The sequence below is a fragment of the Lissotriton helveticus genome, chromosome 11 (assembly GCF_964261635.1).
Source record: "Lissotriton helveticus chromosome 11, aLisHel1.1, whole genome shotgun sequence".
Classification (NCBI taxonomy): domain Eukaryota; kingdom Metazoa; phylum Chordata; class Amphibia; order Caudata; family Salamandridae; genus Lissotriton; species Lissotriton helveticus.
In genome coordinates this window covers 255,171,716-255,189,973 of record NC_136072.1, presented here as the reverse complement: position 1 = coordinate 255,189,973, position 18,258 = coordinate 255,171,716, and positions in this window count along the sequence as shown.

Genomic DNA, 18,258 nt, shown 5'->3' with positions numbered 1-18,258 from the left:
GAAAAGCAAACTAATCCTTTCTTCTATGATATTCTTTGCTGTCACATAAGTACATCTCTCAACTAGGGTGCCTACAGACATTTTTACCTGGCTTTTCCAGAGCAGAAGAGGCAGGGTGAACAATACCTTTTTGAAGGAGCTCTGTGATGCCCAATGGCATGATATGAATAATTTCTAGTTTCAGCTAGTATGCCCCATCTTAAGTGGTCACCGGATATTGCATGGATAAAATGGTCTATATCCCAGCACACTTAGGGCCTCATTTATGAGTCCTTTCGTCAGTTTTGAGTTTCTGATGCGTCACTTTTTGTGAAGCATCGGCGGCATAAAACATGCTTCCTTGTTGCGCACTATTTACAAAGTGACGCATCTAAGCAGTCACTTTGTAAACCCCTCGCTACATTATACCTGCGTCAGGTATAATGTATGCAGGGGGACCGTTCCCCCGCAAAAAGCCTCGTAGAAGTGACGCAGTGAAATCTATGAGGTTTCCCTGCGTCACTTCCAGGATGCCGTTGTCTCAAAATCTTACGCCTGCCTCACAGCAGGCATAAGGCTGACGAAGGCCCTCTCACATGGGGCTTGCCCCATGTGAAAGGACGCTTTGCTGGAGTTACGTCACTTTTGTGACACACTCCAGCAATGCGTCACTTTTGCGCCATACAGATATGTCAGAAATACTGACGTATCTGTAACTCCTTGCGACATGATGTGTCATACAGTAAATATGGCGCATCAGGTATGTCACAAGGAGTGCGCACTGAGAAGTGACGCATCGCTGCTTTCATGCAGCGATGCGTCATTTCTCATAAATGAGGCACTTACAATTTAGGAATATCTCCTCTTCAGCTTTTTTGGCAAGTCCAAATAGACTTGAACTAGAGTTAGAGCTTAGTGGAGGCAGTCAAGAGTAACTGCTTACAGTCTCGAGTAAGCTACAGAGATATGCAGAAAAAGCACCCAATATGTCAGGAGACACTAACTCCATCTGTTTATCAAGACAATTGAGGCTGCGCTGTAGCAGTAATCAAGATGTGTAAGGGACTGCTATAATTTAGCTTATAACTCTGCATCCTAAAAGCTAAATAGCTTCACACTAGATAATGAATTTTGCATTGGAAAAAAACATCAGCTGGTGATAGATCTGTTAAGGACCTTTATAGCAAAACGGTTTGAGACTTTTCTAGAGTAAGTAAGGTTCAGTGAATCAACCTTGTTGTTTTGCTTGTTGAAGTTCATTTTACTCTCTTTCTTGCTGTCTTTTGTTCTTCATTTCAGGTGCCAGGTTTGGAAGTTGGCAAAATAAGAGTGTACAATGAAGCATTAACAGGAGCTAGGTGAGAGAAGGCAGAAGCATGAGCTATTTGTGAAGAGAAGAAAAGACAGGTGAGTTGGCGCTGGAGCCCTAGACCTAGGATCAGGAGCTTGGCATGAGGTGAAGGTAGACGAGTTGGTGTGGGACCTCTAGATCTCGATCCTCTCTCCAGAAGTGATGAAGTCAAGCAGAGACTTGGAGGATTGGGCACAGCATTTAAACACTGTGCTCATAAATAGCTGCCAAGTCTAGCGAGAGCATAAGTTCTCACAACATAGGACCGGGAATGAAGAGGATGCTTCCTAATGGCAATATTCATGTAAGGAAGAGGTGGGTTGGGACTTGGTGGGGAAATTTCAACAGATGACTATGAGGGCCAGACGAAAATGGGATAAAATGGGGGAGCAAACCAGAGAATCTTATCACCTGATGCTCTAAAGAGTGAGGGAGGCGATAGGCCTACCTATACAGGTTGTGGATGAGGCCTGAGTTGTAAAATTAGCTGCGTATTTATATCAGAAATGTGCTTTGATGTGCATTGTATTGGCTAATCTTGGGTCTTTGAAAGGGGAATCAGTGCACCCACTGCACCTGGTAGTCTATGTCCCATTCATGAAGTTAGGAAATGTTTTTGGGATTAATTGGATTGTGAAGCCTTTTTGGTCATCCCATTCTTACTTTCCTTGATGCCAAGACATCTCAAATTATTGTGGCACATTCCAATCTCCATATCCTCCATTTTAAGCATGAACTCATTTTGTTGTTTTGCCTTATATGAGAATTGTTCAATTGCAAGGATGGCAGACTCTTCCAGCTTGCCTGTACATGCCCCAGAGACAACGTTAACTGTTGTGCTGTGTGATCCCAGTACAGGCTATTATTATGACCATGCCTATCACACTCTTCACTCATGGGTCCAATCTAATCTGTATGAGGTGCAGATGCAGAAGAAGAACCCTCACCCAGTCTCTTTTCTTTCTGTCTCTGTGTCTTCATGGTCCCACCCAAAGATAAGCTATATTCAGTACAGTCCATACGTTTGTTTGACTCTTTTTCTGACTCTGACTCAGAATGAAAAATTAGTTTGTCTTGAGGCCAAAATCTGATTATTCTTACCCGTCTAATACATCTGACATGAAAAAGTAGGATTCCTGCAAGTCCTATTGTTCTTTGAGTAGTCTAAAATTGTTTCAGCCTTAGTGGTAGCCCTAGGAGGATTAAGCATATCACTTAGCTTGAGCAGTTAGGTCCTCCATCCAGGTCAGAGCCTAGCCACAGCCAGAATTAATCAGTTTGACAATATTGTTCAAAGTCATATTGCCCTTGTTGCTGACAAAGGTAGTGCAAGTGGCAGAGGAGAGAGCAGGGGACAATGTGCCTACTATTTATTTTAGTGACTGTGGTGGTGGGCCCATATAGTTTAGTAGATGCCTATAATCCCATTTAGTATATATTGTGGTCACCAGAGGAGCTTTGAACTTTGTTAGTAATTAGGGATGAATCCACACGTTCTGTATGTTTTGAGGATGGTGCCACTACCCGTGTGTCTGTGTGTCCCTCCACCTCGAATGCCAAAGCCGCTGCATTTACCTGAACTTACTGTCCTTCCTCCAACATCTCCTCTCCACTGGCTCTTGTTCTTTGTGTGGTATGAGAATTCCCTGGAAGAGCACTGCCATTAGGTAGTTCTAGACAGCATTGGTGGTTGATGCTGTCACTCTTAGAGAGCAGGATCTGCTTGATTCCTTGTCCAGCATATGGATCATTGGCTTTCCCAGAAAGGGAAGGTGCGTTTCTCAGAAACAACACTGTCATTGAGTGAGACTGCTGCCATAGTCGTGGAGACTTAGGAGCCACGTCTGCAGCAGCTACTCGTCTGCCTGTGGTGGCATTTCCTGGGGCTAGCGGACATGATAACAGAGACAGTTCTGTTGCCTTTCTTCTCTCTATACCAGCACTTGCACCATAGCAGGCAGCCAATGCTCTCCTCAGAATAATCAACAGAAGCTCTACCACAGTCCTGCTACAGCACATCCTGCTCTGGGAACCCACTGAACTGAGTGGTCCCTCTGTCAAAAGAGCAGGGTAAGGTATATATAAAAATAGAGGTCACTTCTCTTTTTTTCTGTCTTAAAAGTAGTCTCAGTTATTATCCAATTGTCAGATTCTTTGAAATAATATTTCCGTTTTTTACAAAAAAAATGACTGTAGCTCAAAGTGTTGTGTGACCTTTGACATGCTGAGCATGCTTGTCATACTTGACTGCTTTGTCCACTGTGCTACCAATCTCCTGACACCTCAATCTCTCAGTGATTGGCCACATTCTGCCTCTAAGCTGCAGTGCAACCTTATACCTCATCCTCATAGTCAGTGTGAAGCACACTTCTTTGTCATTTTGACATAGTAACACACATAATTGTTACTGTCAAGTCTTTTCATATTCAGAAGTAACCTGCATCGCATGTCTGTATAATTGCCATGAATGCTGCACCAATCAGTCATTTGTTTACCCTAAAATCATGTCTACATTTGTATTTGCCATCATAAGGGAATTTAAGACTGACATTACTTAGGCATTCAAGGCATCCCGTGTTTTAAGGTGACATTTCTGTAGGTAGATCAAAGAGAAAACATACTTTTTCAGTAGGTAGATCAAACAGAAAGCATACTCTTTGAGTGGGAAGTAACATGCACTTCAGACATACCTTTGTCAAACTTAGTCCCAAGGATGGTGGGGTACATAGCAATGTAGCAGGTTGTCACATTTAATATTGCAATGATGAAAGAAGTATTACTTGGACATGAAATAGTAGGCACATATGCTCATTATTTTTGCTTTTGTCATCTTTCCTTTTCAGTGGGCAGCCAAGACAGAAATGATAGAGAGATGTACCATGGCTGATGGAGAGAAAGAAACCTGCTGTGAGGTGTGCATAAGAGGACACATCCATGGATGAACAGGAGGAGACTACAGCAGCAGGCAGGGTGTTTGACCTCAAATAAAAAAACACAGGGTGGAGGTTGGGGATTCAACAATGGGGGAGCTCCTACAGGCCCCTACATCATCAAGGCCTTATGTTGGCTACTGCACTACTGAAGAGGCCTCTTAAAATAATGGGTCATCAAGTTGCTCCCCAAGTTACACCTCTTCTTCTAGCAAGGACATTGACACCCCTGAGCCCAAATGTAGCATCCCACTCTCACCCCTTCCATATGTCACCATAGCTGTTTTCTAGGAGGCCATGAACCAGCTGATTGCCAGGCCTGGGCTTGAAATTGCGCACCGCTCACTAAGTGTGCAGAGTTTTTCCCACTCCAAGAAGAGTATAGAGTTAAAAAAAAACTCTGCTCTGTGTAGCAGAGGTTTTTCTGTGCTCGCCAGTGTTAAGTTGGGGAGTGTGAGTGAGGAAATCTTACTCCAGACCATCTGCCGGCGGGATTTCTCAATGCGGGTGGTCGCGGTTGGCTGCTAGCGCTCGCGTTAAGAAACCTTCCATTCACGTTGAAAAAGCTGCAGCTCGAGTAGAACATCTACTCAAGCAGCAGAAAGAAGTAGCACCCTCTTGCACAGTGCATGGTGCAGTTCGATTTTCCAGTGTGGGAAAAAGAACCTGTGCTAAAAACCAGCATGAATGGCGTGGCCTAATTCACTCTGCCACTTGAGGAACTTTGCGTAGCACAACAGAGTGTTTTGTCTCTTTGTGGAGTTACACATAGTGGAACTCTGCAAACTCCGCCCAGGCCTACTGATTCCTGGTTAGCAGAAATTCTCCTGGGATGTGAATGTGGTAGTGGTTGAGGTGAGAGTACAACTACACATGTAAGCGGATCAATACACAGTGCTCTGCTATCTCCTATCCTCCTGGATTCCAGCCATCTTGCACTTTAAGAGAATCATTGTTGTTGTGTCTCTCAGTATATTTTCTTCTTTCTATGTTTCTGAACTTACCTTGTGGGTCAGGACTATCAGTAAGTATTCATTCTGTACCCATCAGATGCTATTGTGCCTATCAGTATGTCTTGTCCTGCCTTCCTAAACTTACCTTGATGTGTCAGGATTCTCAGCAAGCATCAATTCTGCCTTTTAACCCCAAAAGCTGGCACCGGAAGAGGACTTCTAATGTATCTTGATGTCACATTTGGAGGTTGGCTAGGAACTTTTGCCATCAACTGCAGGGATCAGTGAGGAGACAGTGTGAGGTTTGGGGTATGGGCTTCAAATGTCTGTTAGACTTTTACTTTGAACATTAACATTACTTTGGATATCGTGAATCGTAAAGATTGACTTTCATTTTACTTTACCTTTGTGAATCGGGCCCATTAATTTTTTTTTTAATCTGCATGCTACAAGATAATACTTTTTTTACGTGTAAGAAAATATTATATTATTCATTATTCAACAGACTATGGACCCCAGAGGTACTTATGTTACTGCAGCTGTTGAATGATACATATATGGAGTAAGCAAATATTCCAACACAAATCATATTAGTGTTTCATAACTTTTTAAATTAAACCAGACAACAAGGATTAAGACAGTCCTCTCCTAGGAGAGATCCACTGGGAAAATGCATCATACCATTTTGATCAAGAAAATTATAGGCTTCAGGCATGCAACTATTAGATTTGTTTTGGGGCATGATGAACATGGAGTCTTTAATTGAATTGAATATAATCACCATGTGCAGACTGCATTACCAGGCTCTGTTATCCATATGGTATTTGAGCCAAGTCCAAGCCGAACGCATTGGTTGATGCAGAAGATTAGGTGGAGGCAGGAGGTGGATGAGATAACAACAGAAGAAATTCAAAGTTAAAGTTGACATGATGCGGATGAGCAGATTTGAGGCCTATACAATAACAATACCTGTATGTGCTAGAATATTATCTAAACATACAGAAAGAAGATGCATTATTGGCAGTGTTGAGATGACAGGTAGAGATATACATTTTCAAGAGTGTGGTTGTGATTTTTATAGCAGTATATATACCTTTCTAGGTGGTGGGGATGCATTTACAGTTGGGGCCCAGTTGTCATCCTGTCATAGTAGAGGCTACTCCTGCTAGAGTGTGTTGATACCAGCCGTTTTGTATGAGGACTGCTTAAAAGAAAATTAGAGTGTGAAAATTAATATAATCAGTTTATGCTGTAAGGAGCAGTGGTAAACCTGAGCATGAGTGACGTGTGAAATGTGTGCTGATCTGTGAGGACAGAGGATAATGTGACATGAGGAAATTGTAATGTAGTAGGAAGATTGATGGGTTCTTTTCTTTACCTGGACTGATGTTGGGGTTCCCTGGAACAGACAGGCATTATAGCAAGTCAGAATGCATTGTGTACGAAATACATTTATTGTGTGGGGTGTGACGGAGAGAGGATCTGAGTCCTTCTCCAGGAAGGGCCTTTCTCAGATGTATCCTGAAAAAACATTTCCTTTACGTACTTCCTTTCATCATGCCTCTATTTTTTAGACCTGAATGGGAGTGTTAGACCTGTCTGGATTTTTTGCGTAGTCCCTCCTCATTATTATTTATTTTGTCCCCTTTTTGCCCCTCATACCCTTGATAATTTTTATGTCTACTATTTTTTTAGGTATTGGTCAAGGGGATAGGTGTTCTTTTTCCCCTCATAATCTTTTACCTCAGGCCCAGAGGCCTGTTCTGACAGGGAAAGTTGGAACCACAAAATGGTGGCTACCAACTGCCCTAACTGCCAAGTCCAGAACTTACCCATAGACAAGCATAGGGCATTCCAGAACCTTCTGGTCCATTCTGGACCACTGAGAGGGCAGCCTATATAAGGCGGAATGCTGGACAGCCATTTTGTCTGTCAGTGAGGAGCAGCTAGAGTGAAGGTTGAGGTCTGGCAGGGGTAGGATCCTGAAGGGTGGTTTCCTCTACAAGAGCAGCCCTCTGTCTAGGATTCTTCCCCCCCCCCATTTCCTGTTGTCCTAGCCAAGTTAGCCCATCCTGCTGATCCTGGGCAGATAGGTGAAGGGGTTAATTCTAGTAATTTTGGAAACTGAGAAGAGCCCTGCCCTGGGAGCTGAATTAAGAGTTCCCCTGAGCCCCTAGTCTGTCCAGTAAGGAGGAATAGGGGGTTAGTGCTGGGAAAGTACATTTTTGCTTTATCCTGAAAGAAGCCCCACTCCTCCTCTTCGCTTTAAGTGAGGAAAGAAAGTATTTTTATTGAACAACTGTAGTATTTCCTTACCCTGGACTAGTCCTGAGGCGTGTGGCAAGTCCATCTGCCTGTTGGGTGGAAGTTGTGAGGTGAGCTGGGAGCGGGACCTCTGAAACATCGATCGCGCTCTGTGCCAGCACCCCTCCGGGATCCACTGAGCCTGAGAAGCCTAGCGAGGCTTCCCTTTGAGAGCGGGACCCCGGGGGCGCCTTCCGCGCTTTAGTCGCGGTGTCTGAAGTGTCCCCAGTTGAAGGGAAAGTGTGAGCGCCTTCGCGCATGCCCCGTCAGATGCGGATGTCCCCGGAAGGAGGGGCAACGAGGTGAGCAGGCCCGGAGCAGTGTCCGCCTTTTGAGTGAGAGCAGTGAGCAGCGGAAACGGCAGGAGCGCTACCGCGCATGCCCGCCGGAGGAGTGTCTCCCAAGTACAGCGCTGAGGAGAGGCGCCGGAGGCTTCTGCAGCTGGCCGAGTGATCGGCTCACTTCCTCCTGCTCGAGCGCCGCGCTGAGGAGCCGGCCTGAGCAAGGAGGGAGAGTTACCAGGCCCGGCAGAGGTCTGGGGTTTTGTGGTCTGCCCTGAATAATTCCAGCGCGAGTGCAGCGCGGAGGAGTTGGCCTGAGGCGAGAGAGAGCCTCGTCAGCCTTGGTTCCCCAGGCCCTCGCGCCTGATAATCCTTGTCCTCTGGCGCAGAACTATCTAAACACCAGTCACAAGTAAGGAGGTAGGTACGTGGGGGATTGTCTTCCACAGGTTTAATTGGATGTGAATTGAGACTCTGACTCTGGGAGTACAGCGTCTATGAGGAATCCCTGACAGGGTTCCATTTAAAGCTGACTTCAGTGGTGCTTAACAATTTCTTTCTGAACAGGATTAGAAAGAGGTCTGTAATGTTATCCCTGTAAAGGAAGATGTTGCTATGATCTGTTTTGAGTGCTGATCTTGCCAAAATATAAAGTAATACTGTGACAAGAAATGATATACAGTAAGCAGAGTACAGTAAATGCCTAACTGAGTTAAAACAAGTGTCAGAGTTACCTACCAGTTTTGGTTAAGTGATCTGTCTATTCTATAAATGCTGGTTGTTCATATGGTTTAGAACTTAAAAGTATTCTTGCCAAAATCCAAACAAACTGAAATGTAATTTAATATTGGACTCTAAAAGTAAAAATACAAAGATATTATTTTTATAAACCAGTACGTATTTTTACAACAAATTGGTGTAGTGTCCTTTTTAAGTGCTATTGCGTGGTTTTATTCTTGGGTGGTCTGCAAACTTCACACTGTGCCTCTAGAAATTGCATGTCTTACCCCTAGGCCAGGCTACCCTAGGTGACCTGGCATCTCAGGTTCTAACATTTGGTGCCTAGCGGTGGGATACTGACTTGGTTGCAGCTACTCACTAGTAATTCAACGCAATACACTGACCTACACCAGGAGTTTTCTCCTTGCGGCCCTCCTAATTTGAATTTTGTTTTTTCTAAATTTATTTCTGGTGGTGGGTGGAGGTTAACCTCAGGTCACTTCTTGGTTTTCTCCTGTGTAGTAATTTATTCCATAGCAAAGATGGAATTGAATTTTAAAGAGCTAGAAGCCAATACTGTGGCCCAACTCAGAGATTGGTGTCAGCATCAAGGGGTATTTTTTAATAAAGGTGCCAAGAAAGGCGAGTTGCTGACAAGCATAAGGGCATGGGTGGAAGCTCATTTAAGGAAGGAACCAGAAACTGAAGAGGGTGACGGGGACACTGTCCTTGAGACTGCGATGTTGAACCAAGTTGGGAGTGGGAATCTGCTGACAGGTCCCAGGATACCTTCGAGGGCAAGCAGCAGCGTCTCAGACAGGGGTTTAACTGAAGCCGAGCTAGAAGATAGGAGGGAGGAGAGGAGAATGAAGTTGGAATTAGCTAGGATGGAAATGGAAAGGGAGGAAAGGAGGTTAGCCCATGAGCGAACCATCAAAGAGATGGACCTACAAGCCTTAATACAAAGGCCTCCCAATCCAGATAATGGTGGCAGCGAAAATAAAGTGAACACCAGGGAATCCAGACCCTATTTACCCAAAGATGTCATTGCTAGCTACACCCCAGGTGATGACATTGCCAAATGGTTGGCCGCCTACGAAGTTTCTTTAAGGGCTCACGGGATCTTAGAAACTCACTGGGGAGGTGGGCTGTATAAATACATGCCCCCTGCTGGCAGAGACACCTTGTTGGCTCTGGAGCAGGATGAGCAAACCCACTACCCTGCAATGAAGGTGGCACTGGTGAAAAAGTTTGGACTTACCCCTGAAAGGTACAGACAGAAATTCAGGGGAAGTCACAAACTGAGTACCCAGAATTGGGTAGACTTTTTAGACTACGCCAAGAAAGCTTTGGAGGGTTGGGTCAAGGGCAGCGAGGTAAAAGACTATGAGGGGCTGTACAATCTATTTTTGAAAGAACACCTCCTCGAGAAATGTTTTCCCGGGTTGCGCCAACACCTGGTGGACAGCAAGCTGACCGATCCCCGGAAGCTTGCAGAGGAGGCGGATACTTGGGCAAGTACCCAGGTGTCCTCAAAGGGGACTGGAGGGGAATCTCAAAAAGCCGGACAGGGCGCCCCCCAGAAGAAGGAGGGAGGGGATAAAAAGAAGGAGTTCTCCAAAGGTCCCCAAAATAATTTCCAAGGTAAGGGAGCAGGTTTCACCCCTAGGGCAAACCCGCCCAGAAACCCTAATCCTGGCCAAAGCCAGCAGCCAAGGGTTCTCCACTGTTTTGAATGTGGTGGTGTTGGACATTATAAGGGAGATGTCAGATGCCCAAAGAGACCACCCCCTCCCACCGGAGGAAAGTCACCGGGAGTAGCTAGTGTAGCGCTCGGGGAGGAGTTGCCCTTAGATAAGGGGGGTGAGTGGGCGGGTGTCACCTTAGTGTCCCTGGGAGAGCGGGAGATGGTACCAAAGATCCAGGTGCCCCCAAATACTACAAAGTATGGGCAATGGGTTACCATCAATGGCCAAAGAGGGGAGGCTCTGAGAGATACAGGAGCCAGTATGACTATGGAGAGAAGTCAACTGGTGTCTCCAGAGCAGGTTGTTCCTAATGTACTCCACCCCGCCGCGATGGCTGACGGCAGAATGGGCCACTATCCAGTGGCTGAGGTTCCCTTTGAGTGGGAAGGGGTTGCAGGTTCACTTCGAGTTGCCGTAAGCCCTGCCGTGCCAGTTGATTGTCTGTTGGGGAATGACATGGAGCACAACACTTGGAGAGAGGTGGAATACCGGACGCATTCTGCGATGCTGGGTACACCTGACTGGGCCTGTGTAAGCACACGGTCTGCGACTGCCCGGAGAGGGAGTTCGCCTGGGTTGGAGCCTGGAACAATGGCCCAACCCGCTGCCAAAAAGGGACAGACTCGGAGACAGGGACAGCCTGCTTCGGCTTCCACGCCCCATGTGACAGATCGGCCACCTGCGGTGGTAGGCCAGGAGTCCATGGAGGGGGGAGTAGACTCTCTGGAGGATTTACCCATCCCTGCTGAATGGCATGTGGAGGGAGGTCCTACCAGAGAGGAATTCTGTAAGGGGCAGAGAGAGTGCCCTACCCTTGAGGGACTGAGGCGTCAGGCTGAAGCCCAGGCAGCAGGTGATGCTACGGGACACCACCATATTTACTGGGAGGATGGCCTCCTCTACAGTGAACCCAAGGTACCTCTACCTGGCTCATCAAGGGCCTTGGTGGTCCCGCAGCAATTCCGAGCCTTTCTGCTGGAATTGGCTCATGCGATACCACTGGCAGGACACTTAGGCCAGGACAAGACCTTTGCACGGCTTGTCCTCCACTTTTACTGGCCTCAGATGAAAGTGGCGTCCAATACATACTGTAGGACATGTGTATCCTGCCAGGCCAGTGGGAAAACAGGGGTGAAGCTAAAGGCTCCCCTGGCACCACTTCCAGTCGTTAGCACCCCCTTTGAAAGGGTGGGCATCGACATTGTAGGGCCATTGGATCCACCAACAACAGCTGGTCACAGGTTTATCCTGGTTCTGGTGGATCATGCCACACGGTACCCAGAGGCCATCCCTCTGAGGACTGTTACTGCACCTGTGGTGGCTAGGGCCCTGATGGGAATCTTTACCCGTGTAGGATTTCCCAAGGAGGTTGTGTCCGACAGGGGGACCAACTTCCTGTCAGCTTACATGCGGACGATGTGGAAGGAGTGTGGAGTGACCTACCGGTTCACCACTCCTTATCACCCCCAGTCCAATGGACTAGTTGAGAGGTTTAATAAGACCCTGAAGGGCATGATAAGAAGTCTGCCGGAGAGCTTACGGAGGAAGTGGGACGTCCTCCTGCCTTGCTTGCTGTTCTCTTACAGAGAGGTGCAGCAAAAGGGAGTGGGCTTCAGCCCTTTTGAATTGTTGTATGGGCACCCTGTGCGTGGGCCTCTCAGCCTGGTGAAGGATGGATGGGAGAAGTCTCCCAGAAAACCTCCCCAGGATGTGGTGAGTTACATGCTGGCCTTCAGAAGCCAGATGGCCAAGTTGTGGAAGCAGGCTGCTGACAACTTGGAGGCCAGTCAGGCAGTCATGAAGGAATGGTACGACCAAAATGCTCACCCGGTGGAGTTGGAGCCTGGCCAGAAAGTATGGGTGATGGAACCTGGAGAGCTAAGTGCCCTTCAAGATCGTTGGACAGGCCCATTTGAGGTGTTGGAGAAGAAGGGTAAGGCCACTTACTTGGTGGATCTTAAGACCCCGCGGCAGCCCCTACGGGTGCTGCATGCCAATCGCCTCAAACCCCACCATGAGAGGCCAGAGGTCATCCTGATGTTGGTGACTGATGGTGCTGAGGAAGCAGAAAGCGAGCCTCTCCCAGATCTCTTTTCATGCCAAGAGAAGGATGGGTCGGTGGAGGGAGTGATTCTCTCCCCATCCCTAACTCCTGAGCAACGAGAGGATTGCCGCCAGGTATTGGGGCAGTACTCTTCGCTGTTCTCCCTTGTCCCGGGAAGAACCCACCTGTGTACCCATGATGTGGACACAGGAGACAGCCCCCCAGTGAAGTCCAAGACCTACAGGCTGCCGGACAAGGTGAAGGCTAGCATCCATGGCGAAGTTGCCAAGATGTTGGAGCTAGGAGTGATAGAACCTTCCAGCAGCCCTTGGTCCAGTCCGGTGGTGCTAGTCCCAAAAGCCGCCCCACCGGGCACCACACCAGAACTGAGGTTCTGTGTGGATTACCGAGGACTGAACTCAGTTACAAAGACTGATGCTCATCCAATCCCTAGGGCGGATGAGTTAATTGACCGGCTAGGAGCTGCCCAATACCTAAGTACCTTTGACCTCACTTCAGGGTACTGGCAGATCTCCTTGACAGATGGAGCAAAGGAAAGGTCAGCCTTCTCCACGCCTGAGGGACACTTCCAGTTCTGTGTGATGCCCTTTGGGCTCAAGAACGCCCCTGCCACATTTCAGCGGCTGGTGAACCAGGTCCTCTCTGGAATGGAGAGTTTCTCTGCTGCTTACCTGGATGACATTGCTGTCTTCAGTAGCAGTTGGGAGGACCATTTGCAACATTTGCAAGCAGTTCTCCAGGCCCTGAACCAAGCTGGATTGACCATCAAAGCCAGCAAATGCCAGATTGGGCAGGGGTCGGTTGTGTACCTTGGACACTTGGTGGGTAGGGGGTCAGTGCAGCCCCTGCAGGCGAAGATTGAGGCAATCATGGCCTGGGAACCCCCCAAGACACAGACTGAGGTCCGAGCTTTCCTGGGCCTCACAGGTTACTACCGTCGCTTTGTGAAGGGGTATGGCACTATTGTAGCGCCCCTCACAGAGCTCACCTCCAGGAAACAACCTCGACGGGTAGTTTGGACAAAGGCTTGTCAGCAAGCCTTTGAAAAGTTGAAGCAGGCAATGTGTGAAGCACCGGTCCTGAAGGCTCCCGATTCCTCCAAGGAGTTCATTGTCCAAACAGATGCATCCGAACATGGCATTGGGGCAGTGTTATCGCAACTAAATGAAGAGGGCCTGGATCAGCCTGTAGTCTTCTTATCCAGGAGACTGCTTCCCCGGGAACAGAAGTGGAGTGCAATTGAGAGGGAAGCTTTTGCGGTGGTGTGGGCTCTGAAGAAGCTGCGGCCATACCTCTTTGGCTCGCACTTCCTGGTTCAGACTGACCACCGACCCCTTCGTTGGCTGATGCAAATGAAGGGGGAAAATCCCAAGCTGTTGAGATGGTCCATCTCCCTACAGGGAATGGACTTCCGGGTGGAACATCGGCCTGGAGTGGACCACGCCAATGCAGACGGTCTCTCCAGGTATTTCCGCCTTAGTGATGAGGACTCCCAAGGGGTTGGGTAGTTCTCCCCACTTTCAGCTGGGGGGGACGCGTGTTAGACCTGTCTGGATTTTTTGCGTAGTCCCTCCTCATTATTATTTATTTTGTCCCCTTTTTGCCCCTCATACCCTTGATAATTTTTATGTCTACTATTTTATTAGGTATTGGTCAAGGGGATAGGTGTTCTTTTTCCCCTCATAATCTTTTACCTCAGGCCCAGAGGCCTGTTCTGACAGGCAAAGTTGGGACCACAAAATGGTGGCTACCAACTGCCCTAACTGCCAAGTCCAGAACTTACCCATAGACAAGCATAGGGCATTCCAGAACCTTCTGGTCCATTCTGGACCACTGAGAGGGCAGCCTATATAAGGCGGAATGCTGGACAGCCATTTTGTCTGTCAGTGAGGAGCAGCTAGAGTGAAGGTTGAGGTCTGGCAGGGGTAGGATCCTGAAGGGTGGTTTCCTCTACAAGAGCAGCCCTCTGTCTAGGATTCTTTTCCCCCCCATTTCCTGTTGTCCTAGCCAAGTTAGCCCATCCTGCTGATCCTGGGCAGATAGGTGAAGGGGTTAATTCTAGTAATTTTGGAAACTGAGAAGAGCCCTGCCCTGGGAGCTGAATTAAGAGTTCCCCTGAGCCCCTAGTCTGTCCAGTAAGGAGGAATAGGGGGTTAGTGCTGAGAAAGTACATTTTTGCTTTATCCTGAAAGAAGCCCCACTCCTCCTCTTCGCTTTAAGTGAGGAAAGAAAGTATTTTTATTGAACAACTGTAGTATTTCCTTACCCTGGACTAGTCCTGAGGCGTGTGGCAAGTCCATCTGCCTGTTGGGTGGAAGTTGTGAGGTGAGCTGGGAGCGGGACCTCTGAAACATCGATCGCGCTCTGTGCCAGCACCCCTCCGGGATCCACTGAGCCTGAGAAGCCTAGCGAGGCTTCCCTTTGAGAGCGGGACCCCGGGGGCGCCTTCCGCGCTTTAGTCGCGGTGTCTGAAGTGTCCCCAGTTGAAGGGAAAGTGTGAGCGCCTTCGCGCATGCCCCGTCAGATGCGGATGTCCCCGGAAGGAGGGGCAACGAGGTGAGCAGGCCCAGAGCAGTGTCCGCCTTTTGAGTGAGAGCAGTGAGCAGCGGAAACGGCTGGAGCGCTACCGCGCATGCCCGCCGGAGGAGTGTCTCCCAAGAGCAGCGCTGAGGAGAGGAGCCGGAGGCTTCTGCAGCTGGCCGAGTGATCGGCTCACTTCCTCCTGCTCGAGCGCCGCGCTGAGGAGCCGGCCTGAGCAGGGAGGGAGAGTTACCAGGCCCGGCAGAGGTCTGGTGTTTTGTGGTCTGCCCTGAATAATTCCAGCGCGAGTGCAGCGCGGAGGAGTTGGCCTGAGGCGAGAGAGAGCCTCGTCAGCCTTGGTTCCCCAGGCCCTCGCGCCTGATAATCCTTGTCCTCTGGCGCAGAACTATCTAAACACCAGTCACAAGTAAGGAGGTAGCTACGTGGGGGATTGTCTTCCACAGGTTTAATTGGATGTGAATTGAGACTCTGACTCTGGGAGTACAGCGTCTATGAGGAATCCCTGACAGGGTTCCATTTAAAGCTGACTTAAGTGGTTCTTAACAATTTCTTTCTGAACAGGATTAGAAAGAGGTCTGTAATGTTATCCCTGTAAAGGAAGATGTTGCTATGATCTGTTTTGAGTGCTGATCTTGCCAAAATATAAAGTAATACTGTGACAAGAAATGATATACAGTAAGCAGAGTACAGTAAATGCCTAACTGAGTTAAAACAAGTGTCAGAGTTACCTACCAGTTTTGGTTAAGTGATCTGTCTATTCTATAAATGCTGGTTGTTCATATGGTTTAGAACTTAAAAGTATTCTTGCCAAAATTCAAACAAACTGAAATGTAATTTAATATTGGACTCTAAAAGTAAAAATACAAAGATATTATTTTTATAAACCAGTACGTATTTTTACAACAAATTGGTGTAGTGTCCTTTTTAAGTGCTATTGCGTGGTTTTATTCTTGGGTGGTCTGCAACCTTCACACTGTGCCTCTAGAAATTGCATGTCTTACCCCTAGGCCAGGCTACCCTAGGTGACCTGGCATCTCAGGTTCTAACAGGGAGGATATGTGCATATGCACCCCTCAGAAAACTGCGTTCCTTACACTGCAGTCTAGCTAGGATTCCAATAATCTGCAGATCAAGAACTGGTGGAAGATTGTTCTCCTTCCTTGGCACAGGACTTGGAATTAAACTCCGGTCCATTTCCAAAACTCCCTGTCTTTAGGAAAAAACTAAAAATATGGCTGTTTCAGCAAAAGTAATAATATGATCACTTTTTGCAGAGAGGAGGCTTCCTTTTGCATGGTCAGCGCTGAGACACTCCTTTAGAGTATTCATGTGCTATACAAATACTATTTCATTTCCTATTAGGTCCTCCGGTATATACTTTCACCCAATACAATGACAGAGTCTATTTGCTCTGGTCACATGGCTGCCTTCTCCAATCCACTGAGAATGTATGGTGGCCAGACATGTTGTACTCTGTAGTGAAATACAACAAATGAAGCTACAAGGTTTTTGTCCGCCGCAGTGACAGTTCTTTTCCCCTTTGGAGTGGTGGACTGAATTCTGAAGACAGTAGATTGCCTACTTTATGAAAAGTTTCTAGAAAATGGAAACCCAATGTACCCTTGTAGGCTTGGGCAATGAATATTTCAGAGTAAACGGTGTCTACAAGGGATTTAACTTAAGCTAAATCTATTCCTTTGTTTCAAATAGTTTTGAGTCTGTCACAAACAATCTGACTCCAAAGTGTCCAGATAGGACAAACCCAATGAATGCATTTAAAAAAAAAAAAGAACGCAAAGCATATGGAGAATCCTATTTATATCAAATGAATTTATCTGATTTTGAACACATTCAAATTAAGAAGGGTACAGTTAAATAAAGTGAGTATCAGCAAAGAATATTATGGACACATATAAAAATAAATGTGAACATATATGCCATAACCTACATCAGCTCCTAGAAAAATATTAAGCAAATATTAACTAAAAATAGATAAATATTGCTACAAGAGTAAAGTTTTCTCTTGGAGTTGACGGAACTGTCGACATTTCGGTCTGTACAGCGTCAGTCCATTAGACCATCCTCAGGACAATTGTTTGTTGCAAGATAAAAACCTTGATTCTATTCAAAGAGTAGTCACAAATTACCTTGACTCGGGAAGGCAGTTCAAAAATCACGTTCAAATCACTTATGGTATGAAGCAAGACTCGATATTGGTTTCTCTCAAAGTGCAAACCGGCTGTTTCATACCATAAGTGATTTGAACGTGATTTTTGAACTGCCTTCCCGAGTCAAGGTCAAATTAAATTAAAAAACAAAATAAAACGAATTACCTTGCGCTCACCGCATCTCTGAGTCGGCGATGCGGTGATCGCAGGGTAAGTGGTTTTATTTATTTTTTTATTAAATTTTGCTTCTCTCGTTGTAGGTCAATTTACCCAAACCCCCACCTTGGCTTGCCCTACCGCTCTTAACTGTGCCGGCCGTCACTGTAGTAGGCACATCACCTAATTACACACTGTTTGAAGTAAACATTTACAGCAAATGCACAGGAACAACATGTATGTCAGAACGTGCATGACTATTGCTCTCATTGCTTTAGTTTTCTTGCACTATTTTTTCAGTGCGAAATGTGCCCTCATGCTAAAATCCAGCAGCAAATCTAATTCTGAAGTTCCCAAAATTATATTAATTCAAATACATTTACCAAAATGTTGTGAAATTACACAAAATCAAAGTTCACAAGTGTTGCAAACCCATAGTCCTAAGAAAATATCTTTCTCTGTAATAATGTTGTGCAACATTTCCTCAAAAATATGCAAGCATTTTACAGGAAGTATCAAGAGCACATGGCAGTGTACGCCACCTTTGTTGAAATAGAAAAATATTGCTTACAGTACTCTACAGGGGATATTCACAAGGAAGTGGCAGAGAAAGGCGACTTGTAAAAGCAAGGCTGCACCATATTCACAAGGATATGGTGCAGCCTTGCGTTTCCCCCTGCGATGGCGCTAAGTTTCACAACTTAGCGCCAACGCAGGCACCCTTGCTCCAGAGTGCAAGGGTGTCTGCAAGCAGGGAGGTTTGTTTATGTACACGAAGGTGTCCCTTCCTGCACATATACAAACCTAAAATGCCAGTTTGTAACTTACCTGTGTGAAGCTTCATGCAGCACACATGTAAGTTACAAAACGGCATTTTAAAAAAAAGGTTTGTTTATGTACAAGAAGGGACACCTTCCTGTACATAAACAAACCATGGCATTTTGCATTTTCCATGTGTGCGGCACAAGGCAGCACACATGGAAAATGCAAAAACAAGTAGAAATAAAGCATTTCTCCTTGTATCGCTAACTTAAGACCAGGGTTTTCCTGGTCTTAAGTGTG